The sequence below is a fragment of the Chiloscyllium punctatum genome, chromosome 18 (genome assembly GCF_047496795.1).
Source record: "Chiloscyllium punctatum isolate Juve2018m chromosome 18, sChiPun1.3, whole genome shotgun sequence".
Taxonomy (NCBI): Eukaryota; Metazoa; Chordata; class Chondrichthyes; order Orectolobiformes; family Hemiscylliidae; genus Chiloscyllium; species Chiloscyllium punctatum.
Window position 1 is genome coordinate 92949966 of NC_092756.1, and position 18920 is coordinate 92968885.

General features: G+C 47.7%; 2 protein-coding genes and 1 pseudogene across 2 annotated transcripts in view; 1 reads left to right on the forward strand and 2 right to left on the reverse strand.

The window, feature by feature from the left end:
• LOC140489334 (SH3 and multiple ankyrin repeat domains protein 1-like) overlaps window positions 1-505 on the reverse strand; it is a 431419-nt gene extending 430914 nt beyond the window's left edge. Inside the window, exon 1 of the mRNA XM_072588774.1 lies at window positions 183-505. The gene's annotated coding sequence lies outside the window, so the exon portion shown is untranslated. The remainder of the gene's footprint in view (window positions 1-182) is intronic.
• LOC140489335 (epidermal growth factor receptor kinase substrate 8-like protein 1) overlaps window positions 1-18920 on the forward strand; it is a 107541-nt gene that overhangs the window by 2315 nt on the left and 86306 nt on the right. The gene's annotated exons all lie outside the window — the stretch shown is intronic.
• Window positions 13422-13759, reverse strand: LOC140489070 (large ribosomal subunit protein eL37-like; annotated as a pseudogene).

Sequence of the window (18920 nt, forward strand, 5' to 3'; positions counted from 1 at the left end):
TCACTTCTGAGGCATGGTAACCGTCAGGCTGATGCTCACTAATGAGTGAATGGGTCAATGGCTAGTACCCCTCCATTGCATATCATGGGGTGAATGACAGAATTTATGGTACAGAATAAGGCCATTCCACCCATCGTGTCTGTACCAGCTCCCAAAAGAGCCACCCAGCTAGCCCCACTCACCAGTCCTGTCTCTGTCGTCCTCTGACCTCACCACCTTCGGATGTATCTCCGGCTCTCTGTTAAAATCTCCAATGGACTCTGCTTCCACATTGACCCATTGTCTCGTGTGTGAGTATTTATGTCTGTGTATTTGTGTGTAAGAGAGAGAGTGTGAGTGTGTATTTGTGTCTGTGAGCTTGCTTCTGTGTGTATATTTATGTGTATCTGTCTGTCTATGTCAGTGTGTGTGTGAGAGAGAGTGTCGGTGTGTCTGAGAGAGAGAGTGTCAGTGTGTGTGTGTGTGTGTGTGTGTGTGAGTGAGAGAGAGAGTATCTGCCTGTCTGTATCTGTATGTATGTCTGTGTGTGTGTGTGTGAGAAAGAGAGTGTCTGTATGTGTGAGAGAGAGTGAGTGTCTGTCTGCATCTCTGTGCATATGTCTGAATCTGCCAATGTGTGTGTGTCTGCCTGTCTCTGTCTGTGTGTGTGTCTGCTAGTGTGTGTGTATGTGTCTGCCAGTCTGTGAGTCTGTATGACTATGAATGTGTGTCTGTTCCTGTCTGTGAGTGTGTGTGCGTGTGTGTGTGAGAGAGAGAGAGAGAGAGACTGTGTGTGTGTGCGACTTGTGGGTGGTGATGTTCTGATATATCTGTTTCCTTTGTCCTTCGAAGTGGTTAGAGGTCACACAGCAGGCAGTGCTGACCAGACTGTGTTGAATTCTGTGGATCTCTAATAAATAAAGAGGTGACAGTAATAAAAGCAATGTGCAAAGCACTGGAGGGGGGCGACTGGGACAAAGTTTGTAGTCAGCGAACTAGTGGGATCCGGCACATTCAATCTAAACAATTAAAGTTTGTAAAGAACTTTAAAAAGTACTCAGACACGTAGTTGGGATGATAAAAGTTTATGTTTATTCTTTCCTGGGAAGTGGGTAAAGCCAGAATTTTTCTCCTATCACTAGTTGCTCTTTAATTTAGGGAAAGGTAAAAGAGTCTAGAGTCGTGTGTAGGCCAGACTGGATAAGGAAGGCAGGTTTCTTTCCCTGAAGGACACTGTGGACCCAATCAATTTTTAAACAATAAGTGCTTAATAGCTCCCATGATCAGGGTCATGGTTTATTCACTGAATTCAAATTCTGCCAGTGCCTGTGGCAGGATTCAAACCTTATTCTCCACATCATTAGCCTAAGGGTTATTAATCCTGTAACGTAACCACCAGAACACTAGCATTCCACCATCCAATCCCACAAATATGGGACTGACAGCAACGACTGCTTCAGAGAGCCAGTAAAGCGTGATGGGCCGAGCATCCTCCGTGTGTGGTGTACGCTTTCAGACCTCTGTCTTAGGCAGGGGTTTGGTTTTGATGCTACAATTGACCTCAGCAGTTCTGGGCTAGGGCGGGGCCATTGTTGATTAATGTCATTTGCAAATGATTGGTTACCCATCAATTGAGGGATTGCACTCAGTTTGTGCGAAGAAGAATGTGTGGTTCTTTAAGGGCAGGAGAGAGAGAGAGAGCGAGAGCAAGCAAGCCAGCAAGCCAGCAAGCCAGCGAGACAGAGAGAGAGAGAGAGAGATAGAGAGAGAGAGAGAGAGAGAGAGAGAGAGAGAGCCTAATACGAATATGACTGGGGATGAGTGACTTCTGTCATGCTGAGAAATCAGAGGAGCTGGGATTGTTCTCCATCATTTAGAGAAGGATTAAAGGAACAATTTATCAAGTCTGTTGAAATCTGGGGCTTTGATAAACCAGGAGAATGGGTGTCCTATGGTGGCTGGCAGGGGATAGCAGATGGTTGGCATATGGACTGGTTGGTGTAGAAGATTTGATTTGATTTGATTAATTATTATCACGTGTACCTAGGTACAGTGAAAAGTTTTGCATGTAGTACAGGCAGATCATGCCATACAAAGACTTAAAGATCTTATGGTGATAGAACAGAGGGAGGGATACCAAGTTACAGCTGGGAGATGGTGCACAGAAAGCAAGATCGATATTAGATTTAAAATTTGAGAGGTTCATTCAGTGGGGAAGAAGCTGTTCTTGAATCTGTCGGTACATTTGTTTAACCTTCTGTATCTTCTGCCTGACAGAAGAGGTTGGAAGAGATTATAACCGGGATGAGAGGAATCATTGATGATGTTGGCTGCCTTATTATTTGAGAATTACTTGGAACACATTGTCTACAAGGGCAGTGGAAGCAGATCTCGGAGTCGGAGAGATATACAGCATAGAAACATACCCCTCCTCCCAACCAGTCCAAGCCGACCAGATATCCTAAATTAATCTAATCCCACTTGGCCCTTATCCCTCTAAACTCTTCCTATTCATATACCCATCCAGGAATGGGGTAAATACTTAGAAAGGGAAATGTGTAGAGTTACAGTGAAAGAGTAGGGGTGAGTGTCCTAATGGATAGTCCAGGCTAGTACACAAACTCAATGGGCCGAATGGCTAACTCATGTTTGGTTTCATTCGATGATTCCAAATGGAATGTTTTTGTGGTTGGGGAGGGTTAGGGAGTTCTTTCTCTTATACAACAACCACATGACATTCTCAGGATGTTCTGGAGAGTGAATGACGTAGTGTTGTTCAGATAATTGCAGCAATATCATCAGATCTCACAGCCAGCAGTTGGATGAATGACGTGTTAATCTGATTCCTGTTTCTTATGCTACGCATCGAGGAAGGAATATTTATGAGGGCAGTGAATGAATGTAGTGTTTCGCCCTTTACCATCACGTCATTAGTCAGCCACTGGGACATGAAACTGTGACCTGGATTCATTAGAGACAGAGAGGACACTTCAGAAAGGGCAGGACCCCCTCAGAATGGCATCAGGGTGGGGGGAGGGCATAGTCCTCAGGCTACATTACATGCTCATGCCTCTGCTCTGGGTACTATCGTATAATCCCACAGTGTGGAAAGAGTCCATTCGACCCATTGAGTCTGCACCGATATTCCGAACTGCATCCCATATGAAAAGCATGCAAATTGACAGGGACTAGCACTGGGGAATGGTGTGATGGCCACAACCTTGGGCAAGGGAAGGGGAGGTGGGGGCTGGAAGGTGCTCTCCAGAGACTGGGACATGGTTGGGGGCTGATGAGTATTGCCCCATGTGTGGTCCAACCCCACAGTGTGTGAAGGGTTGTCCAGCACTGAATAAATCAGGTCACTATTTGTTTCCTGGGCAGGGGCAGCTCGTCATACTGTATCAGTTGCTGCTCATAACGAAGGTGGGCTGCTCCAAACCTCTTCAAATCCACGGTGTCATGCAAGAAAGGAAAAACACATCCTGGTCTAACTAGAAGACTTTATTTTGGTTAATAAGGTACAGTCTATTGCATGGAGCAATTAATTATGCGTGACATTGCCACTCCATTGGCAGTGTTCCAGGATTCTGGGATGTCATGTTGAGGTTGTACAGGACATTGGTGAGGCCAACTTCTGGAGCATTGTGGGAAGTTCTGATCAAAGGATGTTATGAAGCTGGAGAGGGTTCGGAAGAGGTTTACCAGGATGTTGCCAGGGATGGAGGGTTTGAGCTAGAAGGAGAGATTGGGACTTTTTTCACTGGAGCGTAGGAGGTTGAGAGGTTTATAGAATCATGAGGGGTATAGATAGGTTTGATGGTTGGTGTCTTTTCCCTAGGATGAGGGATTTCAAGACAAGGGCTTCACATTTTTAAGGTGAGAGGAGAAAGATTTAAAAAAGACATGAGGGGCAATCATTTTTTCACAGAGGATAATTCACGTGTGAAATGAACATCCTGTGGAAGTTGTGGACGTAGGCACAATGACAACGTTTAAAAAACACTGAAATGAACACATGAACAGGAAGGGTTTGGAGGGATAAGGACCAGAACCAGGGAGGTGGGGGCTAGTTTAGTTTGGGATTATGTTGGGCATGGACTGGTTGGGCCGAAGGGTCTGTTTCTGTGCTGTATGACTCTATGAGGAGGAGCAGGTTTGATTTGATTTAAGCCTTAATTGTCTCGTGTGTTCAAGTACATGAGTATAGTGAAAAGTAAACTACGCTATATCACTCCCCGGATATAAGAAACTGTTGGATCACTACACACACACACACAGACACACACACAGGCACACAGACACACAGGCACACACACACAGGCACACAGACACACACAGGCACACAGACACACAGGCACACACACACAGGCACACAGACACACACAGGCACACAGACACACAGGCACACACACACAGGCACACAGACACACACAGGCACACAGACACACAGACACACACACACACACACAGGCACACAGACAGACACAGGCACACACACACAGGCACACAGACACACACAGGCACACAGACACACAGGCACACACACACACACAGGCACACAGACACACAGGCACACAGACACACGCAGGCACACACACACAGGCACACAGACACACACAGGCACACAGACACAGGCACACAGACACACACAGGCACACAGACACACAGGCACACACACACAGGCACACAGACACACACAGGCACACAGACACACAGGCACACACACACACACAGGCACACAGACACACAGGCACACAGACACACGCACACACACACACACAGGCACACAGACACACAGGCACACAGGCACACACACACAGGCACACAGACAGACACACAGACACACACAGGCACACAGACAGACACACACACACACACAGGCACACACAGGCACACAGACAGACACAGGCACACAGACAGACAAACAGATACACAGACAGACACACACACAGGCACACACACACACACAGGCACACACACACACACAGACACACACACACAGGCACACAGACACACACAGGCACACAGACAGACACAGGCACACACACACAGGCACACAGACAGGCACACAGACAGACACAGGCACACACACACACAGACACACACAGGCACACAGACACACACAGGCACACAGACAGACACAGGCACACACACACACACACAGGCACACAGACACACACAGGCACACAGACAGACACAGACACACACACACACGCACACACAGACAGACACACAGACACACACAGGCACACAGACAGACACACACACAGGCACACACACACACACGCACACAGACACACACAGGCACACACACACACACACAGGCACACAGACAGACACAGGCACACAGACAGACACACACACACAGGCACACAGACACACACACACACACAGGCACACAGACAGACACAGGCACACACACACACACAGGCACACAGACAGACACACACACAGGCACACAGACACAGACACAGACAGACACACACACACACAGGCACACAGGCACACAGACACAGACACAGACAGACACACAGACACACACAGGCACACAGACAGACACAGATACACAGACAGACACACACACAGGCACACACACACACAGATACACAGACACAGACACAGACACACACACACACACACAGGCACACAGACAGACACACAGGCACACAGACACAGACAGACACACAGACACACAGACAGACACAGATACACAGACAGACACAGACACAGACACACACACACACAGGCACACAGACAGACACAGATACACAGACAGACACAGACACAGAGACACACACACACACAGGCACACAGACAGACACAGACACACACACACACACACACAGGCACACAGACAGACACAGATACACAGACACAGACACAGACACACACACACAGGCACACAGACAGACACAGATACACAGACAGACACAGATACACAGACACAGACACAGACACACACACACACACAGGCACACAGACAGACACAGATACACAGACAGACACACAGACAGACCCAGATACACAGACACCGACACAGACACACACACACACACACAGGCACAGGCACACAGACAGACACAGATACACAGACAGACACACAGACAGACACAGATACACAGACACAGACACAGACACACACACACACAGGCACACAGACAGACACAGATACACAGACAGACACACAGACAGACACAGATACACAGACACAGACACAGACACAGACACACACACACACACACACAGGCACACAGACAGACACAGATACACAGACAGACACACAGACAGGCACAGATACACAGACACAGACACAGACACAGACACACACACACACACACAGGCACACAGACAGACATAGATACACAGACAGACACACAGACAGACACAGATACACAGACACAGACACAGACACACACACACACACACACACACACAGATGCACAGACACACACAGATATACAGACACAGACACACACACACACAGATATACAGACACAGACACACACAGACACACACAGAAACACAGACACACACAGACACACACACACACTCACACAGACACACACACACATGCAAACACAAACACAGATACACACACGGATACACACACAGACACTCATACAAATACACACACTCACACAGATACACACACATGCACACAGACACAGACACTTACAGATACATACACACACACATAGACACACACACACATACACATAGACACACAGACACATATACAGAGACACAGACACAGACACAGGCACAGATGCATGCACACACACACACAGAGCTATGGGAGGTGGCTGCACTGTGGGAATGTCAGGAGACTAAAAAAACAAGCTGGTGACACGGGTTCAAATCCCGTTGCAGTGAGATTTTTTTTGTTTACTCCCTCGTGGGATGTGGGTGTCACTGACTGGGCCAAGATTTATTGCCCGTCCCTAGTTGCCCCTTGAGAAGGTGGGGATGAGCAGGCTTCTTGTATTGCTCATGTCCACCTACTGTGGGTTGACCCACGACACCCTGATGGAGTGAATTTTGATCCAGAGACAGAGAAGGAATGGTGTTATATTTCCAAGTCAGGTGGTGAATGGCTTGGAAAGGAAATTGATGGAATATGATGGTGTTCCCATGCTGCCTACTGCCCTTGCCCTTGTAGATGGAAGTGGGTGTGGGATTAGAAGGCACTGCCTGAGGATCTTTGGTGAATTTCTGCAGTGACTAAAAACCTAAAAATCCAAAAATTAGTTGTACCAATATCCATTGCAAAAAACACATCTGGTTCACTGACGTCCCTAAGGGTGGAGAATCTGCCACCTTTAGCTGGTCTGGCCCACATGTGACGCACAGCAACGTGGTTGATTCCTATCTGCCCTCTGGGTCATTAGGGATGGGCAGAAAATGCTGAGCCCAACCAATGATGTCTGCATCCCATAAACAAACTTATTAAAAGTCTAAAGGGCAGCGGGTGGTGCCTGCTCTGAAATATTAACCCTTTCAGAGCCCCATCCAACAATATTCCCTACAGTTTTGCTGAAAGAGCACCACGGTGGCACAGTGGTTAGCACTGCTGCCTCACGGCTCCAGAGATCCGGGTTCAATTCCCGCCTCAGGCGACTGTCTGTGTGGAGTTTGCACATTCTCCCCGTGTCTGCGTGGGTTTCCTCCAGTTTGCTCCCACAGTCCAAAGATGTGCAGGTTAGGGTGGATTGGCCATGGGAAATTGCCCACAGTGTTCAGGGGTGTGTAGGGTAGGTGCATTAGTCAGGGGTAAATGAAGAGTAATAGGGTATGGGAGTGGGTCTGGGTGGGTTACTCTTCAGAGGGTTGGTGTGGATTAATTAGACCGTAGGGCCTGTTTCCACAGTGTAGGGAATCTATAATTCCACAAGATTTTCTTGGAAGTTGATTCCCTTGGCTGGAGAATCTCAGTCTCAGGAATGAAGTGACTAACTGTTTCGGACTGAGATGAGGAAAAATGGCTTCACTCTGTGTTATGAATCTCTTGAAATTTCTCTGCTGTTGGGTTTTGGGAGGGTGGAGATAAGTCTTGGTTGGGAAGTTAAGGGTTACAGATGAAGACAGCAAAATGGATCTTGGAGAGATAGTTAGCCATGATTGGGTACAATGGTACAGCAGATTCAATAGGTTGGAATATCTGCTCTTGCCTCTGTCTCCTACGCTCTTATAATGTTGAAATAAACTATCGATGCTGGGTCATATCACAGGAGCAAATTACAGCAGATTTTGAAACCTGTACTGAAAACAATAAGTGCTAGAGATCACTGCGGGTCAGGCAGCATCCGTGGAGAGAGAGCAAGCTAATGTTTCGAGTCTGAGTGACTCTTCATCAGACCATATTATAGCTGATGTCTAAACAATATCCTTTACAGTGCAATAATAAAACAAAACCAAGAACACACGCTGCTGGAGATCTGAAACAAAACCAGAATTTGTTTCAGAAACTCAGCAGGTCTGGCAGCATCTGTGGCGAGAAGAACAGAGTTAATGTTTTGAATCCAGTGATTTTTCATGAGAACCTTTTTTAAAAGGGTTCAATCCGTGTTGGCTTTTCAAAAGGACATGGCTGCTAAGGTCTTCATGAAATGGTTAATTTTGTTGACCTGGGAGTGTCAGTGAACCGCACGGTGGCACAGTGGTTAGCACTGCTGCCTCATAGCGCCAGAGACCTGCGTTCATATCCCACCTCTGGCAGACTGACTGTGTGGAGTTTGCACATTCTCCCTGTGTCTGCTTGGGTTTGCTCCAGTTTCCTCCGACAATCCAAAAAAATGTGCAGTTTAGGTGAATTGGCCATGCTAAATTGCCTGTAGTGTTAGATGTAGGGGAATGGGTCTGAGTGGGTGGCGGGTCGGTGTGGACTTGTTGGGCCGAAGGGCCTGTTTCCACACTGTAAGTAATCTACATTTTAAAAAGTATTTTGTTGGCTATAACACACTTTGAGACATCCTGAGATAGTGTTAAGGCACTGGTTAAAGGACAAAGGGCATCCTGTCAGGCAGTAATTTCAGAATTTACACAGAGAGAGTTAAGTGGTCACCATGGAAATGTGGTGATCACTTGTGAAAGATAACAGAGCGATAAATATAAACTGAAAGAACTGCAGATGCTGGAAATCAGAAACAAAAACAGAAAGTGCTGGAAAAGCTCAGCAGAGAAAGAAAGCAGAGTTAACATTTCAGGTCCAGTGATAGATTAGATTCCTTACAGTGTGGAAACAGGCCCTTCGGCCCAACAAGCCTCTGAAGAGTAACCCACCCAAACCCAGTCCCCTACCCTATACTGACCCCTGACTAATGCAGGGCAATTTAGCATGGCTAATTCACCCTTACCTGCACTTCTTTGGATTGTGGGAGGAAACTGGAGCACTTGGAGGAAACCCACGCAGACACGGGGAGAATGTGCAAACTCCACACACAGTCGCCCGAGGCTGGAATCGAGCCTATGTCCCTGGTGCTGTGAGGCAGCAGAGCTAACCCCTGAGCCACCGTGCTGCCCCTTCCTCAGAACTGATGATAGTTGGGAAAAAAGTTGTTTTTTTAAGCAGAAGGTAGGGTGGGGGATGGAGTAAAGAATAAAAGATAGGTGGGGACAGAGTGCAAAGAGAGATGATGAAGAGTCATCTAGACCCAGAACATTAGCTTGCTCTCTCTCCATGGAAGCTGCCTGACCTGCTGTGATCTCTGGAATTTTTTGATTTCACAAAAGAAAAGAACATTTGGGCAGACAAGGGAGTAGATGACAACCAGGCCAGGAGAATGAATAGAGTGATTCTGGAAAAGCACAGCAGGTCAGGCAGCATCCGAGGAGCAGGAAAATGACGTTTTGGGCAAAAGCCCTTCATCAGAAATCCTTTTGCCTGAAATGTTGATTTCCCCTGCTCCTCGGATGCTGCCTGACCTGCTGTGCTTTTCCAGCACCACTCTAATCCAGAATGTGTGTAATAGCAGACCATGTGATAACAAGGCCCGGTGTGGGGAGGTTGGGGTAAGGACATGGGAGGAGATGCCTCAAACCTTAAAATTGTTGAACTCGATGTTGGGTCCAGAAGGCTGTGGAGTCCCTGAGTGGGAAATGAGGTGCTGCCCCTCCAGCCTGCACTGAGCTTCACTGGGGCACTGCAGCAAGACTGAGGCAGAGATATTGGCCGGGGAACAGGGTGGGGTGGGGGAGGGGTGTGTGTGTGGTGGTGGGGTGGGGGAGGGGTGTGTGTGTGGTGGTGGGGTGGGGGAGGGGTGTGTGTGTGGTGGTGGGGTGGGGGAGGGGTGTGTGTGTGGTGGTGGGGTGGGGGAGGGGTGTGTGTGTGGTGGTGGGGTGGGGGAGGGGTGTGTGTGTGGTGGTGGGGTGGGGGAGGGGTGTGTGTGTGGTGGTGGGGTGGGGGAGGGGTGTGTGTGTGGTGGTGGGGGGGGGGGAGGGGTGTGTGTGTGGTGGTGGGGTGGGGGAGGGGTGTGTGTGTGGTGGTGGGGGGGGAGGGGTGTGTGTGTGGTGGTGGGGGGGGAGGGGTGCGTGTGTGGTGGTGGGGTGGGGGAGGGGTGCGTGTGTGGTGGTGGGGTGGGGGAGGGGTGTGTGTGTGGTGGTGGGGTGGGGGACGGGTGTGTGTGTGGTGGTGGGGTGGGGGAGGGGTGCGTGTGTGGTGGTGGGGTGGGGGAGGGGTGTGTGTGTGGTGGTGGGGGGGGAGGGGTGTGTGTGTGGTGGTGGGGGGGGAGGGGTGTGTGTGTGGTGGTGGGGTGGGGGAGGGGTGTGTGTGTGGTGGTGGGGTGGCGATACAGTGATACATTTGCACTCGCAAAATTTCTGGATTTTTGTTAGTAACAGGACAGGACAGGGTAGACTCAGGGCATCAATGTGGACTTCAACAGTTTCCTCATTTCCCCTTCCCCCACCTCACCCCAGTTCCAAACTTCCAGCTCAGCACTGTCCCCATGACCTGTCCTACCTGCCTATCTTCTTTTCCACCTATCCACTCCACCCTCCTCCCTGACCTATCACCTTCATCCCCTCCCCCACTCACCTATTGTACTCTATGCTACCCTCCTCTCATTTATCTCTCCACCCTTCAGGCTCTCTGCCTGTATTCCTGATGAAGGGCTTTTGCCCGAAATGTCGATTTTCCTGCTCCTCGGATGCTGCCTGGCCTGCTGTGCTTTTCCAGCACCACTTTAATCTAGACTCTGGTTTCCAGCATCTGCAGTCCTTGTTTTTGCCCAGGGTAAACTCAGGATGTTCTCAGTGACTGAGGAGTGATGGTCTAAGGGCATGAGGTAGGCCATTTAGGACTGGGATGAGGAGGAATTTCTTCACTTGTAGAGTTAAAATCAACAAGGTAAAAACAATGACTGCAGATGCTGAAAACCAAATACTGGATTAGTGGTGCTGGAAGAGCACAGCTGTTCAGGCAGCATCCAACGAGCAGCGAAATCGACGTTTCGGGCAAAAGCCCTTCATCAGGAATAAAAGGATGAAGGGCTTTTGCCCGAAACGTCGATTTCACTGCTCGTTGGATGCTGCCTGAACTGCTGTGCTCTTCCAGCACCGCTAATCCAGTATTCACTTGAAGAGTACTGAGTCTGTAGAATTGACCTGTTCTCATGACCAATCCCACCTGTCAATCTTCTGTCCCACCTATCTACTCCACCCTCCCCTCTGACCTATCACCTTTACCCCCACCTCTATCCATCTATTGCACTCTCAGCTGCCTTCCCCCTAGCCTCACCCCCCCCACTCCCATTTATCTCTCCACCCCTGAGGCTCCCAGCCTCATTCCTAATGAAGGCCTTTTGCCCAAAACATTGACTTTCCTGCTCCTCAGATGCTGCCTGACCTGCTGTGCTTTTCCAGCACCACACTAATCTCCAACATCTGCAGTCCCCACTTTCACCTGGTCTGTGGAATTCACCATTGTCATTGAAAGTTGTTGAGGCAAAACTTTGAGTGTTTCAAAAAGGAGGTTGATATAGTTCTTGGAGCTAAAGGGTTCAAAGGGGGAAAAAATTGGGAACAGGGTGGATGCTTAACCGTGATCCCATTGAATGGCAGAGCAGGGTTGAAGGGCTGAGTGGTCTCCTCCCACTCCTAGCTTCTGTGTAAAACTCACCTTCCAACTGCTTAAAAATGTGTTGCTGAAAAAGCGCAGCAGGTCAGGCAGCGTCAAAGGAACAGGAGAATCGACGTTTTGGGCATAAGCCCTTCTTCAGGAATTATGCCCGAAACATCGATTCTCCCGTTCCTTTGACGCTGCCTGACCTGCTGCGCTTTTCCAGCAACACATTTTTAAGCTCTGATCTCCAGCATCTGTAGTCCTCACTTTCACCTTTCAACTGCCCAACAATGAAGCAGCAAGGGCTAACAGAATAACAGTAGCCGTCATCTGTGTGCACAAAGTGGATTGATGTAATGTCAACAGGAAATTTTGATAATATTAATTCCCTTTGTGAAAGACACTGATTCACAATTTGCATAACTCATTTGCAAAAGCTTAGCCTTTACAGACGTAATGAATCTGAATGTTTTCATCTGATTTAAGATTGCATGCCACACCTGTCACTTCCTGATCCGTTGCCAGCACGTACAGGCACACACCTGTGCTGTGGATTGCTCACTGGTTATAAAGGAACTGATTTCGGGGGAACCAGTTCCCTGTCTCTATGCCAGCTCCTGCGTGTATTCTGTAAACACTGGGGAGAGAGGCTTCCTTCACTCCCAACTGGCTGTATCGTGCATGGCTCACTCTCATCGTGCAGCCCCTGTACCATTCCCGATGAAGGGCTTTTGCCCGAAATGTCGATTTTCCTGCTCCTCGGATGCTGCCTGACCTGCTGTGCTTTTCCAGCACCACTCTCATCTAGACTCTGATCTCCAGCATCTGCAGCCCTCACTTTAACCATAGGGAGAGGCGACAGGTTCTGCTGGTCATAAGCCTATTAGAAACTAGAGTCTGACAGTGGTCGAGCCATTTTAAAGGAGGTGGGAACCAATTGGGAATGTGGCCAGGCTGAATCCCGACTCCCAGGCTTTTCCCAAAGGGATTTAAGCTCACTTCCCAGCCTGGCATACACTAAGTCTGTAAAATCGGAAATTGAAATCTGGTTGTAGCAAGGCCAACCGTGAAACTACCAGCAATTGCTGTACTGAAGTAACTGAGTCAGGAGTCACATGACACCAGGTTATAGTCCAACAGGTTCATTTGAAATCACAAGATTTCAGGATGCTCCGAAAGTTTGTGATTTCACATAAACCTGTCGGACTATAATCTGGTGTCATGTGACTCCTGACTTTGTCCCACCCCAGTCTGACACCTCTACATCCTGCACAGCGGCTGGTCACCCTTTAATTACACATACGCAGTTCACTGGCTGGGGATGGCCAGCTCTGAGCCAGTCCTTGAAGTCAGGGGACTTTCTGACACTCCTGTTTCTTTTTTCTCATAACTTTGCAAATTTGAACTTTATTTGTCGTGTGGATCCACTGATAGCTGACGCAGTGCTGGAGGAAGCCATTGCTGAACGTCTTGGCTTCGGAGTGGTCCCCTCGCGGAATCCATTCCTGAATCTGCGATGCACCACCTTCAGGTGCCTCATGCGACCTGCTTCTCCTTTTGGCCTTCATACTCCAGTTATACTTGTTCTTTCTCTTGGCAGGGTAGGCACATTTGCTGCAGGTGGATTTCTGCAGGTGAAATGCCTTAGCCCCACATTGCAGGCAAAGTATGTGGGTCTTGTTCCGCCTCTTACCAACTGACGATGTTCCCTTTGTCATTTTCACTGCGTGCCTGAGAGCAAAAGCCTACTGCACCTGGTATTCCCAGGCAGTCTCCCATCCAAGGCCTAACTAGGCCTGAGTCTGCTTAGCTTCCGAGATCAGGCATTTTCAGACTAGTAAGGCCGTAGGCCTGTTTCTATCTGTCAGCCAGGGCTCGCTGATTGGGGCTGTTAACCTGCAGCCAATCAGAGAACTCATAATCAGTAAGATCCACCTGCTTCCAATCACTCCATGTACCAACCTATTCTGGTACACTAATGCCCTTATACCCAGTCTGGCCTACATGTGACTCGAGACCTGCAGCAATGTGGCCAATTGTTAATTGCCCATTGAAAACAGCTGTGGCAAGTCCAAGGGCCATTCGGAGATGGGCAGGAAATGGGCACCTTGTCAGTGATGTCCACATCCCATTAAAAAAAGGAAACGGTTTCTGTCTTCCACATAAATGTAGGCAGCTCAGCTTTCATTGAAAGTCTGACTTGTGAAGGGAGTCCTTCTTTGACAGGCCATCAAAGTGTCATGTGATTAAAATCATTGCCATGTCTGCAGGCAACGATAGCCCATTTTGGTGCTGAACAATAGGGGCCGCTTATGATTACATTGGCACACTGTTAACGTTCTCCATGTTGCCTTAGAGAGCTTACCACACAATGGGTGATACTGAGTGCCCTCCCCTGTGGTGAGTCATAGAGTCATAGAGATGTACAGCACGGAAACAGACCCTTCGGTCCAGCCTGTCCATGCCGACCAGATATCCCAACCCAATCTAGTCCCACCTGCCAGCACCCGGCCCATACCCTTCCAAACCCTTCCTATTCATATACCCATCCAAATGCCTCTTAAAAGTTGCAATTGTACCAGCCTCCACCACTTCCTCTGGCAGCTCATTCCATACATGTACCACCCTCTGCGTGAAAATGTTGCTCCTTAGATCTCTTTTCTATCTTTCCCCTCTCACTCTAAACCTATGCCCTCTAGTCCTGGACTCCCCTACCCCAGGGAAAAGACTTTGCCTATTTATCCTATCCATGCCCCTCATGATTTTTTAAACCTCTACAAGGTCACCCCTCAGCCTCCAATGCTCCAGAGAAAACAGTCCCAGCCTATTCAGCCTCTCCCTATAGTTCAAATCGTCCAGCCCTGGCAACATCCTTGTAAATCTTTTTGGAACTCTTTCAAGTTTCATAACATCTTTCCAGTAGGAAGGAGACCAGAATTGCATGCAATATTGAGAAAGGAGGGCATTAAATTAGGCGGATGTGCACTGGGTGGGAGTCCTGTTGTCTTCCTGATAAAGTTCATGGCAATCACCTCGGCATCAATTGAATGAGTGCTCACTTAATAGCTTCATCCTGTTGCCACTCACAGTAAGCAAGTGGCCCAAAATTGGGAACGAGGCAGAGTTGTAAGCAAAGTTTGAAAGTTGTGAGTTCCAGCCTCACTAGCATTGAATAAATAACAGCTATTGTATTTTTGTTCAGGTTAAAAACTGGTGGTCAGATTTATTCTTACACAGGGTTAATTACACAGAAACTGAAAGTGCTAAAATTGTCCGAATAGTTAGAAAATGAGAAGGGTGGAATAAAACTGTATAAAGCCTTCAGAATATCTTTAGCAGCCATTTCTGACTCACTTTGATAATAGTTAGAGCTGAATTTCAGAATAATCCCCAGACCATTTGAGTTGCTATCTGTAATATTGTCAGATGCAAACACAAATTAACCGAGAGTAAAGATTTTTGTAAATCTTTCAATCTTTACCAATTTGCTCAGTTTTCAAAGCCAGTTACGATACCCCAGAAGTAAAATCTTTATCCAACAAATTTGCACAGCACACCATTGAATAAGTTAACACTCATTTTCAGAGTCACACTTCTGCCAAGGCTAGTAGTGCACATTTGAACTTCTGGTGTCTGATAGCTTAATCGATTTAATTAGCAGAGCTGTTAATTAATTAATTGATTAATTAATTTGACAAGTTATTCCAGAAATAGCTTGAGCTCACTTTCCACCTTGAAATTAAATTTTAAAACCCTTTCATCTTATCTCAACTGACTTTAACCCATACGTGGAATGTCAAAAAGAAATAAAAATATTTCCTACTTAAAATAAGTAGTGTTTCCTATTTAAAATAAATGCGTAATCAGTGCAGAATATTATGTTGCTATAAAGAGACACAAAGTCAAAAGATTTTTGTCTTGCACTCATCAGGACTACGACACAAGAAATCAAACTCAGAAAGGGAATATCACTTTACACAGCAGGAAACCAAGTCGTTTGAACTGTGCCTGGCATGAAGACGCAGTTGGATCCATTAACTGTCAATCTTAACTTTCTGATTCACCTCAGGTCAGGCAGGGAGACTCTGATTGGTCACAGTGTTGCCATGGGAACTGCCATAGGGATTGGCAATCCCCACAACCATTTAGAGTCAGAGAGTCATAGAAACAGAAACAGACCCTTCAGTCCAACTCGACCGTGCCGACCAGATATCCTAAATTAATCTAGCCCCATTTGAAAGCACTTGGCCCATATCCCTCTAAACCCTTCCTATTCATGTACCCATCCTGATGCCTTTTAAATGCTGTAATTGTACCAGCCTCCACCATTTTCTCTGACAGCTCATTCCATACACACACCACCCTCTGTGTGAAAAAGTTGCCCCTTAGGACCTTTCTAAATCTTTCCCCTCTCACCTTAACCTCTAGTTCTGGACTCCCCCACTCCAGGGAAAAGACCTTGAGTATTCACCCTGTCCATGTCCCTCGCAATTTTGAAAACTCCTCGAAGGTCACCCCTCAGCCTCTGATGCTCCTGGGAAAATAGATGGTTCATCTAAGAAGTTTCTCTACAATTAGGATTAATTAGAAGGAACAAAAAGTGCATTTATGTGGCACCTTTCATTACCCCCAAACATCCCAAGCCACTTAGCAGCAAAATGAAGGATTTCTGAAGCTCTGAGGGCGAAAGATTTTAAAGGATATCAAAGCCGGAACAGGAGTAGGGTGATCAGCCATGAATGGCAGAGCAGGCTCGAAGGGCCGAATGGCCTACTCCTGCTCCTAGTTTGTATATTTCTGCGAAGTGCTTCCACAATATATCCAACACAGCAGCCAAGTTGCACACAGAAAGATCCCACAAGCCCCATGTTATCGTGATCAAACAGCTTGTTTTGGTGACACAGGTTGAAGGTTCAATATCGATCCAGGAATGCAGGGTGTAGGCCCCTGCTCCCGAACCGTGGTCCTTGTACCTTTCACATCCGACTGAGAGGGCAGAGGGTCATTCATTTAATTCCGCGTCTGACAGATAGTATCTCTCCGACAATGTGGTGCTGGGGGTCCCAGCTTTGAATTTATCTCAAGTTTCCAAAGTGTGTGAAACTTGAACCCATGTTCAGTGAAGCGTTGTTAGCCTGTTGGAATTCCGTACGGATCAGCTGAATGAGAAGGAATTTGTTTCGTATTCCAGTCATGAGCAAATGAATGGAAAGTAATTGAATCTGTTCAGAATCCACAGAGCGGAACGGAATGAGGTCGTTTGGGATTTACTCCAGTGAGGGAAGAGTTTCAAAGTTTGGATGGTAGCTGTGGAAAACTAAAAAAGTAGTGAGAAAGAGCTCAATTTTTGTTACCCTGGACAATGGGGACACACAGAAATTCACTGGTGTTCCACACAATGGGAGTGAATAATTCAACTCTAAAGAGTGTGAATTAACTGCTGGCAGCAATTCATTGTCACAGAGCAAAAGAAAAAGATGTGAAGATCTTTTGTCATTTTTCTGACGCAAGGGTAGACAAAGATGTCTCATTCAAACAAAATTGCGTTAACTTTCATTTTGTTAAACTGTGCATTAGGGGATATGATGTGCAGGTACTAGTGTTGGACTGGGGTGGACAAAGTTAAAAATCATACACCACCAGGTTAGAGTCCAACAGGTTTATTTGGAAGTCTTCTGTGTAAACCTGTTGGACTATAACCTCATGTTGTGGGATTTTTAAATTGGAACATAGAACCATACAGCACAGGAACAGGCCCTTCGGCCCACAATGTTATAGAACATAGAACAGTCCAGCACACGATCAGGCCCCTCAGCCCACAATGTTGTAAAACATAGAACAGTCCAGCACAGGAACAGGCCCCTCAGCCCACAATGTTGTGGAACATAGAACAGTCCAGCACACGGTCAGGCCCTTCGGCCCACAATGTTGTAGAACATAGAACAGTCCAGCACACGATCAGGCCCTTCGGCCCACAATGTTGTAGAACATAGAACAGTCCAGCACACGATCAGGCCCTTCGGCCCACAATGTTGTAGAACATAGAACAGTCCAGCACAGGAACAGGCCCTTCGGCCCACAATGTTGTAGAACATAGAACAGTCCAGCACACGATCAGGCCCTTCAGCCCACAATGTTGTAGAACATAGAACAGTCCAGCACAGGAACAGGCCCCTCGGCCCACAATGTTGTAGAACATAGAACAGTCCAGCACAGGAACAGGCCCTTCGGCCCACAATGTTGTAGAACATAGAACAGTCCAGCACACGATCAGGCCCTTCGGCCCACAATGTTGTAGAACATAGAACAGTCCAGCACAGGAACAGGCCCTTCGGCCCACAATGTTGTAGAACATAGAACAGTCCAGCACACGATCAGGCCCTTCAGCCCACAATGTTGTAGAACATAGAACAGTCCAGCACAGGAACAGGCCCCTCGGCCCACAATGTTGTAGAACATAGAACAGTCCAGCACAGGAACAGGCCCCTCGGCCCACAATGTTGTAGAACATAGAACAGTCCAGCACACGATCAGGCCCTTCGGCCCACAATGTTGTAGAACATAGAACAGTCCAGCACACGATCAGGCCCTTCAGCCCACAATGTTGTAGAACATAGAACAGTCCAGCACACGATCAGGCCCTTCTGCCCACAATGTTGTAGAACATAGAACAGTCCAGCACACGATCAGGCCCTTCTGCCCACAATGTTGTAGAACATAGAACAGTCCAGCACAGGAACAGGCCCTTCGGCCCACAATGTTGTAGATGATAGAACAGTCCAGCACACGATCAGGCCCTTCGGCCCACAATGTTGTAGAACATAGAACAGTCCAGCACACGGTCAGGCCCTTCGGCCCACAATGTTGTAGAACATAGAACAGT